Source organism: Phascolarctos cinereus, unplaced genomic scaffold, assembly GCF_003287225.1.
Source record: "Phascolarctos cinereus isolate Bilbo 61053 unplaced genomic scaffold, phaCin_HiC Scaffold_4;HRSCAF=312, whole genome shotgun sequence".
Lineage (NCBI taxonomy): Eukaryota > Metazoa > Chordata > Mammalia > Diprotodontia > Phascolarctidae > Phascolarctos > Phascolarctos cinereus.
Window position 1 is genome coordinate 241,345,685 of NW_027555847.1, and position 23,298 is coordinate 241,368,982.

Sequence of the window (23,298 nt, forward strand, 5' to 3'; positions counted from 1 at the left end):
TAGTTTGGAATGGCAGATTGTAAGATTATTATATGCAAATGTATATTATATGTGTGTGTGTGTGTATATATATATATATATATATATATATATATATATGTATATACTTAGCATAGTCTTCAATATTAAGTAGCATCTTATTCCTGTTCTTACAAGCTCCTTGCTTATCAGAAAACCATTACATGGTATTGTATTATCACTAACTTGTGATATTGGAGATTGGCTCGAATCTTTGTGCCACTGCCATTTTATTGGCATCTTTTTTGAAATAGTGCCATATTTTTTGTTCTTCATTTGCTTGAAAAGCAGTAGACTTCACACGTTTAAAAACTTTTCCCATTATTAACAAAAGGGAAGGGATATACTGTTAATGACTTAACTTTCTTCAGAAAGACAGGTCAAATGCAATTTTGAAAGCATTTAGTGAGGTATCCTCTAGTTAGGAAAAGATTGTTTTTCTATTTGTGTCAAAATTTTAATAGAAATTCATAATGGATTTTATGTGTTAAGATTCTTTTTAAGAGAAAACATTCAATTTATAGCAGGTCTTTTTGTAGTGGCAAAGAATTGGAAATTGAGGGGATGCCCATCAATTGGGGAATTCTTGAATATGTTGCCGTGTGTAATTGTGATGGAATACTATTGTGCTGCAAGGAATAATAGCTTTCAGAAGAAAGACTTACATGAACTGATACAAAGTGAAGTGAGCAGAACCAGGAGAACACTCTGTAGAATAACAGCAATATTGTACAATAATCAACTGCGAATGACTTATTCTTAGCAATATTCTCAGCAATCCAAGACAATTCCAAAGGACCTTTGAGGAGAAATGCTATCTACCTCCAGAGAAAGAATTGATGGAGTCTGGATGCACATTCAAGCATATTTTTTTTACTTTCTTTTTTTTTCCTGTGTTTTCTTTCACAACATGATTAATATGGAAATGTTTTGCATAACTACATGAATAATCTATATCAAAATGCTTGCTTTCTGAAGTAATGGGAGAGGGAAGGAAGATAATTTGGAACTCAAAATTTTAAGGAAGTGAATGCTAAAATTATTTTTACATGTAATTGAGAAAAAAAATAAACAAAGCATTCATATTAACCAAGAAAGCTTACTGGGTGTGAAAAGAACCCTAGATCACAATAACTACTATTTTATAGCTCACATGTAAACAGTGCTTTACAGCTTAAAAATGCTTTCCTGACAGCAACCCTGTGTGGTAGATAGCACAAGCAGTAATCATGACAATTCCCATTTCTACAAGGAATTTATTTAAAGCATTTTTTTCTGTAACTATGCGGGATAGATAGGTAGTATAGGTAGTATTAGTATCCTCATTTTCTAGATGAGGAAGCTGAGGCTCAGACTAGTAAAATAGTTTGCCAAAACTTGAATGCTGGTCTTCTGATTCCAAGTCTTGTGCTGTTTTCCTCTTCTGCCATGAGGAAATATTGTTTGTCTTTAGTGCTAAATATCTGAACCTTAAAGGTGAGAGAAAATATGTATTATCACTGCTGATATGCAATTTTTCATTACTTGTAGAGGCTCTTCTTAATATTCTAAATAAAAATCTAGGGATTTTTTCCTATTTGTACATCAGACTTCAAATACTGACTAGAATTTTTATTAAAATTACTGTAATTCCACCTAGCAAAAAACCCCACAAAAACAAAAACAAACACACAAAAACATGTCCCTGCAAGTAAACTGGAAAAAAACTAATCTCAAGGAAAAAAAATATACATACACACACACACACACACACACACACACACACACACACACACACACACACACATATATAAATGATGCCTAGCATATAGTAGGCACTTAGTAGTTGTTCACTGATTTCATTAATGAATATTAGCATCCTGATTCTTAATTAGGATCACTCAAACAAATTTTAAAAAAGAATTAACATAGGAATATCTTGCTCTGTTGCCAGATATTTCCTAGGCATAAAATTTGTTAGTCTACTTTTAAGGTGAATAGTGAGGACCAAACAATTAGAAAAGGCCTATCTTGTGTTTGTGTCTAAATGGTATAAGACCTCCATCATATCTTTCATGAGGTAACTAGGGGCATAACTGAGGTAGGTTGATAATACTGTCTCACTTTGTAATCAAACTTTTTGCTCACTGAAATGTCAAATAAAAAAATAACTTTAATTTGAATATTTGCTTTTCTGGTATGAACATACTTTGAAATAAAAACTATTTCATAGTACATATAGCAAAAAAATAAAAATGAATTGGCACAGGCAACAAAAAAAACAGAGTGAAACAATCAGCAGGTAATGTCTGTCTTACCTAGGGAATAAATGGAGCATAGTCCAGTACAGGCCCTGTCTAGCAAGCTAACAGCAGGCCTTGGACAAAACAGCATTGGAAATGGTGGCACCTTCCCAAGCTCTCAGCCTACAGATGTTAAGAGAGTTGGAAAACTGGTGAGAAGGAGATTATAAGAGACCCTCTGCTGGCATGGGAAAAAGGACTCCCTTGCATTGCCCATATATGGCTCTAAGTTGCAGTCCCAGGATGAGGAGCTGAAACTCTGGACAGTTTCAGGGTGGAACAGAGTGCTTGTGATTTTTCACAGACCAGAGCACAGGCCAGGAGAGCGGGGACCATACTTCTCTTTACATCATACCACCTTAGAAAAACTGAAAACTAACAGACCCTGAGGACTAGCTCTGAACACAGCAGCACAAAAAATCCTGAAGCTTTGGGACAGTGCCTTTTCCACACCAAAAGAAAAGTTCAATATTGACATGAAGTTAAAAGTTAAGAGATAGGCTGGGAAAATGAGCAAACAAATAAACCCAAAAACCCGACCACAGAAAGTTGTTATGGTGTCAGGAAAGATCAAAACATAACAATGTCAAAACAACTACATACAAAACCTCAAAGAAAAATGTGAATTGGTCTCAGGTTTTCCCCTTCTAAATTAAAAAAACAAATAATTCCTGCAAGACCTCAAAAAAGATGTTAAAAATCAAATAATATAAGTAGAGGAAAATGGGGAAAAGGAATGAGAGTGATGCAAGAAAATTACAAAAAAAAATCAACAGCTTAGGGGGCAGCTAGGTTGCGCAGTGGATAGAATACCAGCCCTGAAGTCAGGAGGACCTGAGTTCAAATTTGGCCTCAGACCAAACACTTGAAACTTACTATCTGTGTGACCCTGGGCAAGTCACTTAACCCTAAATGCCTAAAAAGAAAAAAATCAACAGCTTAGTAAAAGAGGCAAAAAAAAAAATACTGAAGAACATAACATCTTAAAAAAACCAAAATTGAACAAATTATAAAAAAGACATAAAAATCCATTGAAGATAAGAACTCCTTAAATAGCAGAATTGTCTGAATAGGAAAAAAAAAGAACTTCAAAATTTCAATGAAGAAAAAAAATTTTAAATAGAACTGGATAAATGGAAAAGGAGGTGCAAAAGCTCACTGAAGAAAATAATTACTTTAAAATTAGAATTGAGCAAGTGGAAGCTAACGACTCCACAAGATATCAAGAAACAATTAAAAAATCATAAAAATGAAGAAAAGAAGAAACCAAAATATGTCATCAGAAAAACAATTCTTCTGAAAAACAAATTCAGGAGAGATAATTTAAGAATTCTTGTACTACCCAAAAGAAATGTTAAAAAAAAAAAAAGACCTGGACATTAAAAATAGCAAATGAAAGAATCAACTGATCACCTGCTGAAAAAGATCCTAAAAGAAACACTGCCAGGACTATTATAGTCAAATTCTAGAGCTCCTATGTCAAGAAGAAAATATTGCAAGCAGCAAGAAGGAAAAAAAAAATCAAATGTTATGGAGCCACAATCAGAATTACTCAAGATTTAACAATTTCTAAATTAAATTTGCCCCAGTGGGGCAAAGGAGCTGAGATTATAATCAAGAATCACTTACCCCCCAAAAAACTTACTATAATCCTTTGGGGGAAAAATGGACATTCAAAGAAATAGAGGACTTTCAAGCATCACTGATGAAAAAAAACAGAACTGAATGAAAATTTGATTTTCAAATAATAGACTCAAGAGAAACATTAAACATGTTAAATAGAAAAAAAAAGAAGTCAGAAAACAAGGAATTCAATAATTTTAAACTTTTTACATGGATATGTGGGAAAAATGATCCTTTTTTAACACCTAAGAACTTTATCATTTATTATGGTAGTTAAAAGGAGTATACATAGAATACACAGGTGTCAATTGATTCTAATGGGGTGTTATTCAAAAAATAAAATCAAGGGGTGAGAAGGAGGAATACACTGGGAGAAGTGGGAAGGTAGAGGTAAAATGGGATAAATTATCTCACATAAAAAGGGCAAAAAAAAGTTTTTTTGGTGGAGGAGAAGATGGGGAGATAGTGGGCAATGCTTGAATCTTACTTTCATTTGAATTGGCCAAAAGACAGAGTGCCATACACACTCCACTAGGTATATAAATCTTTATTACCTGACTAGGAGGGAGGAGGGAAGGGTGATATGAGGAGACAAATGATAAAGGAAGGGAACGTGACTTGGGGAAGTTGGGATAAAGGGAAATACAGAGTTATTAATCATAACACTGAATATGAATAAGATGAACTTACTCATAACACAGGAGTAAATATCAGAGCTGATTACATAGTTTAGAAATAAAAGATGATACCATAACCAAATTAAGGGAGCATAGAATAGTTTACCTCCCGGTTCTATGGATAAGGGAAGATTTTATGACCAAACAAGGAGCATCACAGACTGTAAACTAGATAATTTTGATTACTTTAAATTTAAAAAATCTTGCATAAATCAAACCAATGCAGCCAAAATGAAAAGTAAAGTGAAAATTGGGGGAAATGTTCTAAAATATTTTTTCCTGATAATGGACTCATTTCTGCAATAGATAAAGAACCAAGTCAAATTCATAAGAATGAATATCATTCTCCATACGATAGATGGTAAAAGGACATGAAAAGGCAGTATTAACATGAAAAAAAAAATCAAAGCTATCTAGAATTATATGAAAAAAATGTTCTAAATCAATATTAATCAAAAAATGTAAATTAAAACAACTGAGATACCACCTCACACCTATCAAATTGGCTTATTTGAAAGAAAAGGAAAAGGACAAATGTTGAAGGTGATATGGGAAAATCAGGACACTAATGCATTATTAATGGAGCTGTTAACTGACCTAATGATTTTGGAGAGCAATTTGGAACTATGTACAAAAGACTATAAAACACATATGTCCTTTATCAAGTAATACCATACTAGGTCTGTATCCTAAAGATATTTATTTTTTAAAAGGAAAAAGATTTACGTGTACAAAAATATTTACAGTAGCTGGTTTAGTGGTGGCAAAGAACTGGAAATTGAGGGGATGTCCATAAATTGAGAAATGGCTGAACAAGTTTTGGTATATGAATGTAATGGAATACTGTGCTATAGGAAATCACAAGCAGGATGCTTTCAGAAAATCCTGGAGATGAACCTATGCAAAACAAATTGAGCAGAACCAGGAGAACTTTATACACAGTAACAGCAATATTATGCAATGATCAATTATGAATAACTTAGCTGTCCTTAGCAAGGACTTATGAATAAAAATGCTTTCTACCTCCAGAGCAAGAACTGATTGAGTCTGAATGCAGATTGAAGAATACTTGTTTTTAAAGCTTTTTATTTTTATTTTTGGTCTTTGTTTTCTTTAACCACATGGCTAATATTCAAATATGTTTTATATCACTGCACATGTATAACCTATACGAAATGGCTTGTCTTCTCAATGATGGAGTAAGGGAGTGAGAGAATTTGAAATTAAAAAAGAAATTTCAAAAATGAGGATAAAATTGTTTTTAGAAGTGATTGGAAAAAAATAAATTACATATGCATATGTGTGTGTGTATTTGAAAATTATCTCACTGGATAATAGTAAAATGCGGTAGTCAGAGGTGTATGTATTCATAGCATAGTGTATTGCACACAGTAGTTGCTTAACCAACTAGGGCACATTACATAGAGTGTTGGCCTTAGAATCAAGAAGACGAGTTCAAATCCTGCATCAGACACTTCTAGCTATGACACCCTTAGAAGTCACTGAACCTTTCTCAGCCTTAGTTTGCTCATCTGGAAAATAGGGATAATGATAGCATCTACCTCCCAGGATTGCCATAAGCATCAAATGAGATAACATATATGAAGTGCTTTGAAAATCTTAAAGCATTACAGGAATGCTGAGAATTATAAACCAATGTTTGGAAATTTATATCCATAGCCTTATGGTAATAGTCAAAATATGCCTTTACATCTGGGCAAGGTGCCCCTACCACAGTGTTTCAGAGTCTAAGGAACATTCCACTTATATACCTTCTAAAGAAGGCATAGATGGAATATTCTAGAGAAGATATATACCTTTAAGGAAGTTTTTAAATCCCAGATTCTAGATCCACTTTTTTGAGAGTATTCTGTGCTGTTATTTTCAGGGAATGAGGATACCTCTTAAGCAAATAACACTAGTGATGTGGAACAACTTTCCAGTAGCTAGAGGGGACAATGAGGCATAGGTAAAGAGGATGAGTTTTCTGAGTTCCATGATCAGAAAGACACTATTTGCCTCCACTGCAGCTGATAAAAGGACAAATTCCATCCTCCACTGGATGCTTTTAAAAATACACTGATAAACTAAGGGAAGCTATGTGGTACAGTGGGTAGAGTGCCAGGCTTGTAGTCAACAAGACATCATCCTGAGTTCAAATCTGACTTCATACAGTTACTAGGTGTGTCACCTTGGGCAATCATTTAATTCAGTTTGCCTTAGCTTCCTCATCTGTAAAATGAGACGGAGCAGTAAATGGCAAACCACTCTAGTATCTTTGCTAAGAAAAGCCCAAATGGAGTAATAAAGTGTTCAACACAACTGAAAAATGACTGAACAACAAATAAAATGAATTCTAAGATAAAGAGATCATATAGCAAAAGTCAGGCCATTATTTCTGAAGGGGTGGAGGTGAAAGACAAAGATATTTTGCTTCAAGTATCTTATTATTTCAGGTAGAAACATTTTGTAAGGTTTTGCTGATGTTAATTTAGCCAAGAAGAAACATTAAGTTTTCTTACCACTTAAGTATCATCTTATAATATTACTCTATGTGCCCAATTAATTCCTAAATTGCAGAGAAAATTATATTACATCCAAATTGTATTCAACAGTCCATGCACAAAGAAATTATAAATCATGAAGAAGATTAGTCTAAATAATGATTGGTGAAGTCCCGAACAGTCATTTTTTTTATTACATGAATTTAATCCTGTAGGACGCATTATTATCTGTTTTCATGCTTTCATAAATATCATCATGTAGAACACTAACAACTTTATCTTTGTAGAAAACTGGTCTCCAAAGTGAGGTGTCTGCACCCTAGAGGATGCATAAGAAAAACTATTGGGGTATATTAGGATTGAGAAGAGCAGTGCACAGTCTACTTGTAGGCACCACTTGACTTTGTTGCTTCCTCTGTCTGCCTCTAGTGATGATTGCATTAGAAATTCAGCCAAAAATTTCAGGCTGCCAACCAATCAGCCATTCCCTTTCCTCCCACCACAGAATTAGCTTATATCACATAGCCAAGGTTCCACACACAAAAGAACCTAGATGTCCACCTGGGCTGTTCTCACTCCTTTCCTCAAGAGAACAGGGAGAATTATGCCGTGGTTAACAAAAGAATAACCAATAGTAGTAAGCCCAAGAGCAGCACTTTGCAAAGCAATAGTCAAGGTAGGAGGAGAAGTAAGCAAAGTGAAGCTAGCAAAATGGGATGGGTTGTAAATATTGCTGCCAGAGTGTTTAAGACTCAAGTAGCCAAATACATAATTATCTCAGATCTTCATTTTTTCCTTAAAAAGGCAAATCATGAAACTTCATTAAAAAAGAAGTTAGAAAAGGCATTCTGAAGATTTGTTAGATGATAGCAAAAAACTTCAGGATGGTTAAAAAAAGAAATAAACATTTAAAATAAGATATGAAGAAAGAAATCAATTTACAGTAAAAAATAGTTTAATAAAAGATATAAATACAAATAATACAGTAGGTAACCCAAAACCTAAAATGAAGAATCACAGGAAATCCTCTCAATAAACAAATAACAGATCTTTAACAAAATAGAAAGATAGATAGATAGAAATACAGATAGGTAGACAGACAGATAGATAGGTAGATAGTAGATAGATAGATAGATAGATATAGATATAGATATAGATATAGATGATATAGATATAGATATAGATATAGATATAGATATAGATATAGATATAGATATAGATATAGATATAGATATAGATATAGATATAGATATAGATATAGATATAGATATAGATATAGATATAGATATAGATATAGATATAGATATAGATATAGATATAGATATAGATAGGTAGATGTGGTAGAACTTTTTGTAGATGAAAAGAAAAAGTCAATTTTGACTAGACACATGAATTTAAATCAGGATGACAGATCTGGAATGTGAAAAGCAAAGACATAATTTTAGAATGATAAATCTCCCAGAAAATATCAATCCTCAACAATTGTACAACTTTTGCGACTTCAAGCGTTGGTGTCATTTTATTACTAATTTCATTTTTATTTTTGCATTGGCAATCATGTAAATTTGAAGTTCCCATTATTGTTTGCAGCCTCTAGGTTAAATGCCAACTCAACTTGGCTATGTTCCTATATTTTGAGACCTTTGAAGATCTCAAATGGTGCACAAAGCAGAGATGTCCTTGACAGATTATTTCATACTGGTGTTTCCTTCACTATCTCCAATGCTATCCACCAGCCATAAATGACAAAGTGTCAGAGGTAATGTTAATACCTTATCACTCTTAGTGTGTTCTGACAGCTGAGACTAAAGTCCTAGCAAGCTCTCCCTTGGTTTTCACAGATGGCTGAGGTAGAGAGATTTGTTATTGTTCTTTGATCATTCCATTTAATCTGCTCTTTGTAAAAACATTTGGAATTTTCTTGTCAGAGATACAGAAGTGTTTACCATTTCCATTTCTAGTTCATTTTAGAGATGAGGAAACCTAAGAAATAGCATTAAATGTCTTTCCAAAGATTACATAGCTAGACATTTCTGAGGCTGGATTTGAATTCATGTCTTACTGACTCTGGGGTTGGCAGTCTATTTGCAGTGTCACCCAGCAGCCTAAATAACAGCAATAATAATGTAAAGAATAATATGCAGAAAAGTTTATTTTCACCAATCTCTAGTGCAATATTAGTTTTTGGTGGTCATAGAAAACTGACCCCCCATTTCCATTGGTTCAATGTATCAACTTTCACATTTTTGGCTTTCATTCCATTTTCTAGAACATTAATCCTGGAAAGTTGAGGATTAATTGCATTAAAAATATGGAATGCAATACCCTAGGAAATAGTAAAAGAGTACTACCCTGAAGTTTTCAAAATAATAGCAAAACACTCATTCACAGATCATTGGCAGGGAAAACCCCAAACTTAGGATTTAAGGTATATAATTGACAAGTTCCTGAATTTCAATACTAAGCAACACTATTTTTTTTCAAATAGATAGGCCTTTAGCTAAGAAGAAAATTAACTCTAATAAAAGATTTCTTTGCCTCTTTGAAATATTTTGTTAGAGTTTGGAATATGATAATTACAAAGCAAGAAAAGTTAGATGTATCCCCCAAGATGATATATCTAACAAATCTGTGATTAAGCATTAATGAAAACCTATGAATTGTCAACAAGAAAGGTACTTGAACTATTCCTCCAAAAGAAACAAGAAGCAAAAATGGTACTTTACTTGCAAATACTTTAAGCAAGAGAAACACAAGAAAGGTAAAGAAATAGTTATTTTTGAGGTGACTAAGGAAGGCAATTAATTCTTTCTTTTTTTTTTCAATGAGGTAAAATAATTGTTTTAAAATGTTATCAAGGGGCAGCTAGGTGGCACAGTGGATAGAGCACCATCCCTGAAGTCAGGACAACCTGAGTTCAAAACCAGCCTCAAACCAAACACTTGACACTTACTAGCTGTGTGACCCTGGTCAAGCCACTTAACCCCAATTGCCTAAAATAAAATGTTATCAAGAGTTAAGAGACAGAACAAAATTAAATCATCAAAAGAAAAAGAGATCTAAGACAACACAAATCTTAAGGAAGATTGGAGAGTAATGAGAATGAAAGGAAGAACTAAATATTCTTTGGATATACCAACTTTAGGGAAAAAAAGAGAGCTCATGGCACATATAGTCTCATGAAAGCAACAAGCATGAAGTTGGACAAACTTTGGTATATAATGGAGGGTAGAAGGAAACTAGTTTTCTATGCTGCATGGGATCATAAAGAGTCAGCCACAACAACAAAACAGAACAACACCAACAAAATGATTGTGCATAAGATTAAACTTACTATGATATATTCTTGAAATGTAATATAATGGCATAAAGTTCAGAATTCCTCTCACTGGGGAACCTTGTACCTCCCATATAACTGTGGGGTGTTCTTTTGAAAACAAAGTAAGAGGGCAAGCATTTCTAAGTTGATTATAAGTAATAGTTTAATCAACCATTTGAATACTCACAAAACAGGGCAATCTTTGGTTTGGAGCAGCAGGCAGACAATTCAGTGGATCCCTGCAAAGAACTCTCAAAATCCCATTGATAATTATAGAAAACAGACAAAGGAAGGAGGAGCTAGAAAGTGCATCAATATTGATTAGCGAATATTTTTGTTTTTTTGTTTAGTATTGAGCTTGGGTGTTAAGTCACTGTTATACCCAAACATGTATTGATCATGTAAGGTATTCTTGTTATGGCTTTCATAAGTCATAGCATCATAAATTATGACCCAGTGTATTCAGTATCTAAGCTATGATTTTTAACAGATCACCATGTTCAGGCTTCCATATTTCACAGAGTTGAAGTTTTTATGGCTTTTCACTTATTACCATATTTTATGGTTTTTCCACAAGTGGGACCCCACAAATGGGAAAACTTGTATGAACTGATGCAGAATAAAATAAGCAGAAGCAGTACACATGACTATGATAATATCTTTTAAATGAACTAAAAAATCAAGCCAAATGCAATACAATAGAAATGATCATTTTTGGTTCTGGGGAAGAAATGATTAAATATACTTCTTTACTTAAATAAGTGTGTGATTACTATTGTAAAATGTTGTGTAGCCTGTCAGACAGTATCACTATGTTGGAGATTTTTTTCTTAAATTTTCTTTTATATAAGGGAAGATTCTCTGTTTGAAGGAGAAGAGTACTAGGAAATGACTGATATAAAAAGAAAGGACATTTACATAACTTTAAAAATTTATAAATTAAAACAAAATTAAATCTATATATCTAATATTTATTTATGTACCAAAATAGGTTCAGCAATTCCCCCCAAAAATGGGATTAATTTATTAATCAACCACATATTTATTTTTTAATAAAAATGCTATTTCAAATATTTTTACAATTATTGGACCTTTGTCATTGATTTCTTTGGAATAAATGCATAGAAGTAGAATCAATAAATAAGGGGGAAGAGCCAAGATAGCAGAATAAAAGCAGTGACTTCCTTGAGCTCCCCCCCAAAATTCTCCAAATGCCTGTAATAAATAGGTCTAAACCAATTCTAGAACTGCAGAACCCACAAAAAGACAGAGGGAAAGAAATTTCCAGCCCAAGACAATCTGAATGGTTGATTGGAAAGGTTTATTGCACCACGATGGGAGAGGAGTGTAGTTCAGCCTGGACCATATATCAAAGACTGGGCTTCAGTGAACTTGAAGCAGTCCTCAGGGGGTTGAATCAAGGGGAATTGTAGTGGTTTTCAAATTTCTCAACCCATAAACACCAAAGACAACTTAGAAGGTCAAAAGGAAATATTTGTCAGACCTTGGTGAGAGAAGAGCTCAATTCAGCCCCAGTCCTGCTGCAGCCCCAGAGTTGTAGCTGATTTTGGTTCTCTCAGCCCACATGTGGAGGGGGAATTGAGTGACTGATGAGAGGGGGATTACAGGGATCTCTTTCATGGTGCTGAGGCATGATTCTCTTGCTTTGCCCATGCTTGGAGCTGGGTGGCAGTCCTGGGTGGCAGTCCTGGGGCAAAGAGGAACACTGGTATAATGGAGTTTGTGGCAGCAGCAGTGAGGGGGGAGTCCTCTTCCAAGTTCCAAAGCAGAAAAGAGTGCTTGTGGTCAATCACATACCAGAGCACAGGACAGAAAAGGAGTAAATACCTCGCCCCTGATCGTGCCACCTTGGAAGAACTGAAAATTTCCGGGTCCCTAGATGTATCTCTGAAAACAGCTGCACAAAACCCCTGAAGCTTGGGACACTAAATTGTCCACACTGGAAGCAGACCTCTACCTTAACAAAGAATTTAAAGCTCAAGTAACTGGCTGAGAACAAAAGCAAACAGTGCAAAAATAAAGTCATTTCATAGAATCATACTTTTGTTGCAAAGAAGATCAAAACATATAACAGACTTCCACTTCCAGGAGCCAAGATGGCAGAATAAAAACGTAGTCACTCTCACCCTCCCCTATCAACCTCTGAAAACTCAGAAAATACCATCGCAGGGGAAAAAAAAATAAAACCTGGAATTGCTGAACTAGAAGAAAGACAGGGAACAGCAGTGCAGCAGGCCAGTAAATGGGTCTCCCAGTGCCTCAGCAAAAATAAGGTAAGCAGTACTACAAAGGGCCCCAGTAAGATAAGCATCCAGTAGCATTCATCTGAAAGGAGCTGAAGAAAGCAACCTAGAGTCTTCCTAAAGTCCCAGCCTTGCTGATTCCAACCCAACACCAGGTAAGCTGTCAGAATCCTACAGCCTCCAACTGTCAACCAGGAGGACATCCTGAAGCCCAGGATGCTAGAGCAGGCAAACACCAACACCTGGACCTCCAAGTACCTCAGTGAGGGCAGGAAAACTGGTGGAAACCAGCTCAGAAAACCACCAGGTGCCTCGGCACTCTACCTCAAAGGAATCTCCCAGTACCTTAGAAGAAGCAAGGGAGGCAGCAGTGCAAGGGGCCCCAGGCAGATAAACACCCTGTGGCACCCATCTAAAAGGAGCTCAAGAAAGCTAAAGGAAAGGAAAAGCAGGCAACCTAGAATTGCCTGAAAGTTCCAGCCTTGCTGATTCCAGCCCAACACCAGGTAAGCTGCCAAAACCCTACAACCTCCAATTCCCAACATAAGAGGCCCCAGCACACAAATCCAGTGACCAAGACCTAAGGCTCCCAACACAAGAAGCTTGGGTCAGTGCCTCTGTTGCCCATCAGGAGAGCTTAATCTCTTTAAAGGCCAGGAAATAAAGAAACCATGAGTAAAAAGAAATGTACCATAGATTCATATTATGAGAAGAGTGAAGATCAAGACAGAAATTCTGAAGAGGACAGCATTGTCAACAAACCCACATCTGCAACATTAAAAGGGAATATGAACTGGTATGAAGCCCCAAAAGCCTTCTTAGAAGAGCTCAAGAAGGATTTTAAAAGTCTAATGAGAGAGGTAAAAGAGTCCTTCAAAAATATAATTGGCCAATTGGAAAAAAAGTACACTAAAAAAACAAGTCCCTGAAAAACACAATTGGCAAGCTGGAAAAAAAGTACACTGAAGAAAACAAATACCTTAAAAATACAATTGGCCAATTGAAGAAGGAAGTACAAAAACAAACAGAAGAAAACAATTTGTTAAAAACTAGATTTGGAGAAATGGAAACTAATGACGGTATGACAGAGCAAGAATCAGTCAAACAGAAACAAAGAAATGAAAAAAAAATAGAGAAAAACCTAAAATATCTCATCAGTAAAAGAAAACTGACCTGGAAAATCGATCCAGGAGAGACAATTTAAAAATCATTGGACTGCCTGAAAATCATGATGAAAAAAAGAGCCTGGACAGTATCTGTCAGGAAATCATAAAGGAAAACTGCCTGGAAATCCTAGAACCGGAAGGTAAAATAACCATAGACAGAATGCACCACTCATCACCTGAAAGAGATCCCAAATTGAAAATGCCAAGGAACATAATAGCAAAATTCAAAAATTACCAGATTAAAGAGAAGGTGCTGCAAGCAGCCAGAAAGAAACAATTTAAATATCATGGAACCACAGTCAGGATTACACAGGACCTACCTTGAAGCTTTTACATTAAAAGACCACAGGGTATGGAACATGATGTTCCATAAGGCAAAGAGCTTGGATTGCAGCCAAGAATCAACTACCCTGCAGAAATGAGCATGATTTTTCAAGGGAGAAGTTGGATATTCAATGGAATAGGGGACTTCCAAACCTTCCTCATAGAAAGACCTGAGCTCAACAAAAAATTTGATCTTGAAGTACAGGACTCAAGAAGGACAAAGAAAGGTAAATGGGACAGAAAGATACAAAATGTCATTAATAAAGGTAGACTATTTACATCCCTACAAGGGAAGATGACACTTGCAACTCTTGAAAACTGTATTGTTATTACACCACGTTTAAGAAGTATACATAAAGGGGGTGGATATTAGATGACTTTGATGTAATGAATAAAAAAAATAAATAATCATGTGGGTTAAATGAATCCAAGTAAGTGGATTAGTCTGATCTTAGAAATTGTACTGAAAAAGGAGGAGGCACACAAGGGCAAATTATCTTACAGGAAAAGATATAAAATCCTATTACAGCAGAGGGAAAGAAGGGAGGTGGGTGAGCATTGTTTGAACCTTACTCTCATCAGATTTGGCTCAAGAAGGGAATAACATAATTGCTTAGGCATAGAAATCTAACTTGCTCTATAAGCAGTAAGAGGGAAAAGGGGAAAGAAAAGGGAGGAGAGATAGAAGTGAGGGAAGAAGCAGTAAGGGCAAAAGGGAAGAAAAGGGAAAGGAATAGCAGAAGGGAGGAGAGACTGAAGAAGGTGGTGGTCAAAAGAAAAACACTAGTGGAGGGGGGAAGCAGAAAGGAGAAAAAAGCATAAAAAGGGGAAAAAGGATGGAGAAAAAGACACAGATAGTAATCATAACTGTGGAAGTTGAATTGCTATTTTTTTTTTCTCTTCTGTTGAGTTTTGTTTCCTCTTCCTGATGGTTCCTCCTATTGGTTTTAATTTTTACTTACAACTTCACTAAGGTGAAAATATATTTAATAGGAATGTAAATGTATAGGCTATATCAAATTGTGTGCCATCTTGGGAAGGGTGGTGGGGAGGAAGAGGAAGAAAAATTTTAAACTCAAAAGCTTTTGTAAGTGATTGTCAATAAATCAAAATAAATTAAGAAAATAAATTAAGAAAAATTATAACCATGAGAAGGCAACAAAGTCAAAGCTCTTACCTTCAAAGCCTCCAAGAAAAGTATGAATCAGTCCCAGGCCATGGAAGAGCTTAAAAAGGAATATGAGAAGCAAGTAAGAGGAGTAGAGGAAAAACTGGTAAAATAAATGAAAATGATGCAAGAAAATCATGAAAACAAGTCAACAAATTACTAAAGGAGACCCAAAAAAATACTGAAGAAAATAACATCTTGAAAAACAGCTCAACCCAAATGACAAAAGAGGTCCAAAAAGCCAATTAGGAGAAGAATGCCTTAAAAAGCAGAATTGGCCAAATGGAAAAGGAAGTCCAAAATCTTGCTGAAGAAAATACTTCCTTAAAAATTGGAATGGAACAAATGGAAGGTGGTGATTTTATGAGAAATCAAGAAATTGTAAAAGAAAACCAAAAGAATGAAAAAAAATTGAAGAAAATGTGAAATATCTCATTGGAAATACAACTGACCTGGAAAATAGATCCAGGAGAGAGAATCTAAAATTTATTGGACTACTTGAAAGCCATAATCAAAAAAGAAACTAGATATCAATTTCAAGAAATCATCAAGGAAAACTGCCCTGATATTTTACAACCAGAGAATAAAGTAGAAATGGAAAAAATCCACAGATCACCTCCTGAAAAAAAGATCACCAGAGGAAAATTCCTAGGAATATTGTAGCCAACTTCCAAAGTTCCTCAGTCAAGGCAAAAATATTGCAAGGATCCAGAAAGGAACAATTCAAGTATTGTGTAAACATAATCAGGATAACACAAGATTTAGCAGCTTCTATGTTAAGAGACCAGAGGACTTGGAATATAATATTCCAGAGGGCAAATGTGATAGGATTACAGCCAAGAATGCCCTACCCAGAAAAACAGAATATAATCCTTCAGGGTAAAAAATACACATTCAACTCAAGGGAGGTGAAGCCAAGATGGTGGAGTGAAAGCAGTGACTTACCAAACCCCTCAATATACCTATAAAAAATGGCTCTAAACCAATTTTACAGCAGCAGAACCCACAAGAACACAGAGTGAAGCAAATTTCCAGCTCAAGACAACCTGGATGATTGATTGGAAAGGTATATCACACTGAACTGGGAGCGGAGCGCAGTGCGGCATGGCTGTGCAGGCCACAGTGAACCTGCAGCAGGCCTCGGAGAACCGAATCACACACAGCTGTGGCAGTTTCCAGACACTTCAATACAAATACCAAAGACTTAGGTCAGTGGGAAAAGTCTGTTTCTGTGGTGCTGAGAGAGGAGCTAAGTCTCAGAGCCAGTTCCAGGACACAGACCGCAGGTCCCCAGGGTGGTGCTTGCACCTGAGCTTCTGGCCCACAGACTGAGGGGGAATCCAGTGTCTGATCACAGGGGGATTGCAGCGATCTCTTTGCCTTTACTGAGGCAGGAATCTCATGCTTTGCCTGTGCTTGGATCTGGGTCACAGTTCTGGGTGGTGGTCCTGAGGTGAGGAGAAGTGCTGGTGTGGTAGAGTTTGTAGTGGCTGTGGAGAATAAACCTTCCTCACAGTTCTAGGACAGAAAGGAGTGCTTGTGGGCACTAATAGGTCAGAGCACAGGCCAGGAAAGAGTAAACACCTCTCCCCTTATCATACCAACTTTCAAGAACTGAAAATTTACAGTTCCCTACAAGTATCTCTGAAAACAGCTATACAAACCCCTGAAGCTTGGGACAGTACATTCTGACATTGGAAGCAGACTCTTACCTTAACAAAGAGTTTAAAACTCAAGTAATTGGCTGGGATCATGAGCAAGCAGCACAAAAAAAAGAGTCAGACTATATTATCTTACTTTGGTGACAAAGAAGATCAAAACATACAACCAGAAGAAGACAACAAAATCAAAGCTCCTACATTCAAAGCCTTCAAGAAAAATACAAATCAGTCCCAGGCCTTGGAAGAGCTCAAAAGGGGTTTTGAGAAGCAAGTAAGAGAAGTAGAGGAAAAACTGGAAAGAGAAATGAGAGTGATGCAAGAAAATCATGAAAAACAAGTCAACAGCTTGCTAAAGGAGACCCAAAAAAATACTGAAGAAAGTAACACCTTAAAAAATAGCCTAACCCAAATGGCAAAAGAGGTCCAAAAAGTCAATGAGGAGAAAAATGCCCTAAAAAGAACAATGGAAAAGGAAGTCCAAAAGCTTACTGAAGAAAATACTTCTTTAAAAATTAGGATAGAGGGGGCAGCTAGGTGGCACAGTGGATAGAGCACCAGTCCTGAAGTCAGGACAACCTGAGTTCAAATCCATCCTCAGACCAAACGTTTGACACTTACTAGCTGAGTGACCCTGGGCAAGTCACTTAACCTCAATTGCCTAAAAGGAAAAAAAAAATTAAGATAGAACAATAGGAAGCTAGTTACTTTATGAGAAATCAAGACACTGCAAAAGAAATCCAAAAGAATGAAAAAATAGAAGACAATATGAAATATCTCACTGGAAAAACAACTGACCTGGAAAATAGATCCAGGAGAGAGAATTTAAAAATTATTGGACTATCTGAAAGCCATGGCGGGGCAGAGCCAAGATGGCACAGTGAAAGCAGTGACTTGCTTGAGCTCTCCCCAAAACCCCTCCAAATACTCATAAAAAGTGGCTCTAAACAAATTCTGAAGCAGCAGAACCCACAAAAAGACAGAGTGAAACAAATTTCCAGCCCAAGACAACCTGGATGATTGATCAGAAAGGTGTATCACACCAGGCTGGGAGCACAGGACACAGCAAACCTGGAGCAGGCCTCAAAGGACTGAATCTTGGGCAGCTGTGGAAGTTTCCAGACTCCTTTACCCACTAATGCCAGAGACAACTTAGAAGGTCAGTGGGAAAAGTCTATTTCTGTAGGTGCTGAGAAAGGAAGGAGGGGTCTCAGCTTCATTCCCCAAGAGTATGGTCCGGGGTGGGGGGGCAGCTGCTTCCTGAGCTTCTGGCCTATGGACTGAGGGGGAATCCAATGGCTGTTCAGAGAGGGATTGCAGGGATCTCTTTGCCAGTGCTGAGACAGGAATCTCTTCCTTTGCCCATGTTTGGATCTGGGTCACAGTTCTGGGTTGTGGTGCTGGGGTGAGCAGGAATGCTGGCGTGGTGGAGCTTAGAGTGGCTGTGGAGAGGAACCCCTCCTTACAGTTACAGGACAGAAAGGAATACTTGTGCTCCCAGACCAAGAAAGGAGTAAACACCTAGCCCCTTATCATACCACCTTGTGGGAATTGAAAATTTACAGGTACCTACAAGTATCTCTGAAAACAGCTGTACAAACCCCTGAAGTTTGGGACAGTACATTCTCCACATTGGAAGCAGACTCTTACCTTAACAAAGAGTTTAAAACTCAAGGAATTTGCCGGGATCATGAGCAAGCAGTGCAAAAAGAGTCAGACTATATTATCTTACTTTGGGGACAAAGAAGATGAAAATACACAATCAGAAGAAGACAACAAGGTCAAAGCTCCTACATCCAAAGCCTCCAAGAAAAATATGAATCAGTCCCAGGCCTTAGAAGAGGTCAAAAGGGATTTTGAGAAGCAAGTAAGGGAAGCAGAGGAAAAACTTCAAAGAGAAATGAGAGTGATACAAGAAAATCATGAAAAACAAGTCACCAGACCCAAAAAAATATTAAAGAAAATAACACCTTAAAAAATAGCCTAAACCAAAAGCCAATGAGGAGGAAAATGCCCTAAAAAGAAAAATTAGCCAAATGGAAAAGGAAGTCCAAAAGACTTCTGAAGAAAATACTTCCTTAAAAATTAGAATAGAGCACTTGGAAGCTAGTGACTTTATGAGAAATCAAGATACAGTTGAACAAATCCAAAAGAATGAAAAATTAGAAAACAATGTGAAATATCTCATTGGAAAAACAAGTGACCTGGAAAATAGATCCAGGAGAGAGAATTTAAAAATTATTGGACTATCTGAAAGCCGTAATCAAAAAAGAGAGCCTAGACATCATCTTTCAAGAAATTATCAAGGAAAACTGCCCTGATATATTAGAACCAGAGGGCAAAATAGAAATTGAAAGAATCCACAGATATCCTCCTGAAAGAGATGCCCAAAGGAAAACTCCTAGGAAATTGTAGCCAAATTCCAGAGTTCCAGGTCAAGGAAAAATATTACAAGCTGCCAGAAGAAACAATTCAAGTACTGTGGAAACACAATCAGGATAACACAAGATTTAGCAGCTTCTACATTAAAGGACCCAGGCATGGAATATAATATTCTGGAGGGCAAAGGAGATAGGATTACCAAGAATCACCTACCCAGCAAAACTGAGTATAATCCTTCAGGGGAAAAAATGGTCATTCAGTGAAATAGAGGACTTTCAAGCATTCTTGATGAAAAGACCAGAGCTGAATAGAAAATTTGACTTTCAAATACAGGACTCAAGTGGAACATGAAGAGGTAAACAGGAAAGAGAAATCATAAGAGACTTATTAAGTTGAACTGTTTACATTCCTGCATGGAAAGATGATATTTTATAACTCATGAGACCTTTGTCAGTATTAGGGTAGTTGGAGGAAAAATTATGTGTATGTATGTATAGATGGATAGATAGATAGATAGATAGATAGATAGATAGATAGATAGATAGATATAATAGATGATAGATAGATAGAGGGTACAGGGTGAGTTGAAGATTAACGGGTCATATCTGGAGAATAAAATTAAGGGATGAGAGAGGATTATACTAGGAAAAGAAGAAAGGGAGAGGTAGAACAAGGTAAATTATCTCACAAAAATAAAACAAAGAAAAGGCTCTTATAGTGGAGAGGAAACAGGGGAAGGTGAGAGGGAATGAGTGAATCTTATTCTCATAGGATTTGGCTTAAGGAGGGAATAACATACACATTCAATTGGGTATGGAAATCTGTCTTACCTACAGGAAAATAGGGGGGGAAAGGGACAACAGAGCAGGGGGGTGATAGAGAGGAGGGCAGATTGGGAAAGGGGGTAATCAGAAGCAAATACTTCTGAGGAGGGACAGGGTCAAAAGAAAGAACAAAATAAATGGGGGGGCAGGATAGTATTAAGGGAAATTTAGTTTTTCACAACATGTCTACTATGGAAGTGTTTTGCATAACTGCATATGTATAACCTATATTGAGTTGCTTGCCTTTTCAATGAGGGTTGGTGGGAAGGGAGGAAGGGAGAAAATTTGGAACCCAAAGTTTCAAAAACACAAGTTTAAAAAAATGTTTTCACGTGCAACTGGGAAATAAGAAATACAGGACACGGGTTACAGAAGTCTATCCTGCACCACAGGAAAATAGAAGCGGAAGGGTATAAGAGAAGGGAGGTAGAGATAGAAGAGAGGGCCGACTAGGGGAAGGGGTATTCAGAATGCATGCCGTCTTGGGGTGGGAGAAGGGGCGAGTTGGGGTGAAAATTTGGAACTCAAAATCTTGTGGAAGTAAATGTTGAAAAATCAAAATAAATAAATGTATGTCAAAACAATAGACATTCAATGAAAAAGAGGATTTTCAAGCATTCTTGATGTAAAGATCAGAGCTGAGTAGAAAATTTGACTTTCAAGTACAAAGCTGAAGAGAAGCATGAAAAGGTAAATAGGAAAGAGAAATGGTATGGGACTTATTAAAGTTGAACTGTTTACATTCCTACATGGAAAGATGATATTTGTAACTCATGAGACCTTTGTCAGTATTAGGTTAGTTGGAGGGAAAAAATTATATGTAGATAGACAGACAGACAGACAGATAGATAGATAGATAGATAGATAGATAGATAGATTGATAGATAGGTAGATGGCACAGGGTGAGTTGAAGATGAACAGGTGACATCTAAAAATAAAATTAAGGGTGGGAGAGGATTGTTTCTGACTATTTAAAGTTACTATGGTGACAAAGAAAATCAAAACACACAATCAGAAGAAGAAAACAAAGTCAATGCTCTTACATCCAAAACCTCCAGGAAAAAAAATGTAAATTGCTATCAGGCCATGAAAAAGCTCAAAAAGAATTTTGAAAATCAGGTAAAAGAGGTAGAAGAAAAAAATTGGGAAGAAAAATGATAGTGATACAAAGAAAACATGAAAAATGACTCAACAGCTTGGTAAAGGAGACACAAAAAATTACTGAAGAAAATAACAGACTAAGCCAAATGATAAAGATATCCAAAAAGCAATTGAGAAGAATGACTTACAAAGCAGAGTTGGTCAAATGGAAAATGAAGTCCAAAAGCTCACTGAATTAAATAATCCCTCAAAAATTACAATGGAGCAAATGGAAGCTAATGACTTTATGAGAAGTCCAGAAACAATAAAAAAAAAATGAATGAAAACATAGAAGACAATGTGAAATATCTCATTGAAAAAACAATTGACCTGGAAAATATATCCAGGAGAGATAGTTTAAAAATAATTGAACTTCCTGGAAGCCAGGAAAAAAAAAAGCCTAGACATTGTCTTTCAAGAAATTATCAAAGAAAACTGTGCTGATATTCTAGAACCAGAGACAAAATAAAAATTGACACAATCCATTGATCACCTCCTGAAAGAAATCCCAAAGGGGCAGGTAGGTGGTGCAGTGGACAGAGCACCAGCCCTGAAGTCAGGAGGACCTTAATTCAAATCTGGTCTCAGAAGAAACACTTGACACTTATTAGCTGTGTGACCCTGAGCAAGTCACTTAAACCCAATTGCCTGAGAGAGAGAGAGAGAGAGAAAGAGAGAGAGAGACGGATAGATAGAGAGAGAGAGAGAGAGAGAGAGAGAGAGAGAGAGAGAGAGAGAGAGATCCCAAAATGAAAATGGCCAGGATTATTATAGTCAAATTCCAGAGTTCCCGGGTCAAGGAGAAAACATTTCAAGCAGCCAGAAAGAAAAAAATTCAAGTATCATGAAGCCAGAGTAAGAATAAGGCAAAATTTAGAACCATTAAAGTATTAGAGGGCTTGGTATATGATATTCCAGAGGTCAAAATAGCTAGGATCATCTCAAAGAACCATAGCAAAACTGACTATAATCCTCTTCAGGGAGAAAATGGATATTCAATGAAATAGAGGACTTTCAAGCATTCTTGATGAAAAGACCAGAGCTGTATAGAAAATTTGAGTTCCAAATTCAAGACTCAAGAGAAGCATAAAAAGGTAAACAGGAGAGGGAAATCATTAGGGACTTAATTAGGTTAAACTGCTTATTTTCGTTCATGGGAAGATGATATTTGCAACTTATAAGACCTTTCTCATTATTAGGGTAGTTGGAAGGAATATTTATAGACAGAAGGCACAGGTGTGAGCTGAATATAAAGGGATGATATCTAAAAATAAAATTAAGTGTTGAAAAAGGAATGTACTGGGAGAAAGAGAAAAGAAGAGGTTGAATGGGGTAAATTATCTCACATAAAAGAGGCAAGAAAAAGCTTTTACAGTGGAGTGGAAGAGGGGAGAAGTGAGGGAGAGTGGGCAAACCTTACTCTCATCAGAATTGGCTCAAAGAGAGAATAACATACACCCTCAACTGGGTATAAAAATACATCTTACTCTACAGAAAAATAGGACAGGAAGGGAATAAGAGAAGGGGGTGTGACAGAAGGGATGGAAGATCTGGTGAGGGATTAGTCAGAAGCAAAACAATTTTGAGGAGGAACAGGGTGAAAAGAGAAAAAGAATAGAATACATCACGTGGGAGATAGGATGGAGGGAAATATAGTTAACAATAGTAACTGTGATGAACATTTTGAAACAACTTTCTCTGATAAAGACCTCATTTCTCAAATACATAGAGAATGGAATCAAATTTATAAAAATATGAGCCATTCCCCAATTGATAAATGATCAAAATATTTGATCAGTTTTCAAAACTATTTAGACCCATATGAAAAAGTAGTCTAACCCATTATTGATTGGAGAAATGTAGACTAAAATAATTTTGAGGTACTACCTCATATTTAATAAATTGGCTAATAAGAGATAAAAGATTAATGACAAATGTTGGAGGGGATG

The 23,298-nt window shown here is 36.3% G+C and overlaps 1 pseudogene; it reads left to right on the forward strand.

Annotated features, from left to right (window-relative positions):
* Positions 1-16,449: 16,449 nt before the first annotated feature.
* Positions 16,450-23,298, forward strand: part of LOC144456525 (lysosome-associated membrane glycoprotein 2-like) — a 47,669-nt pseudogene continuing 40,820 nt past the window's right edge.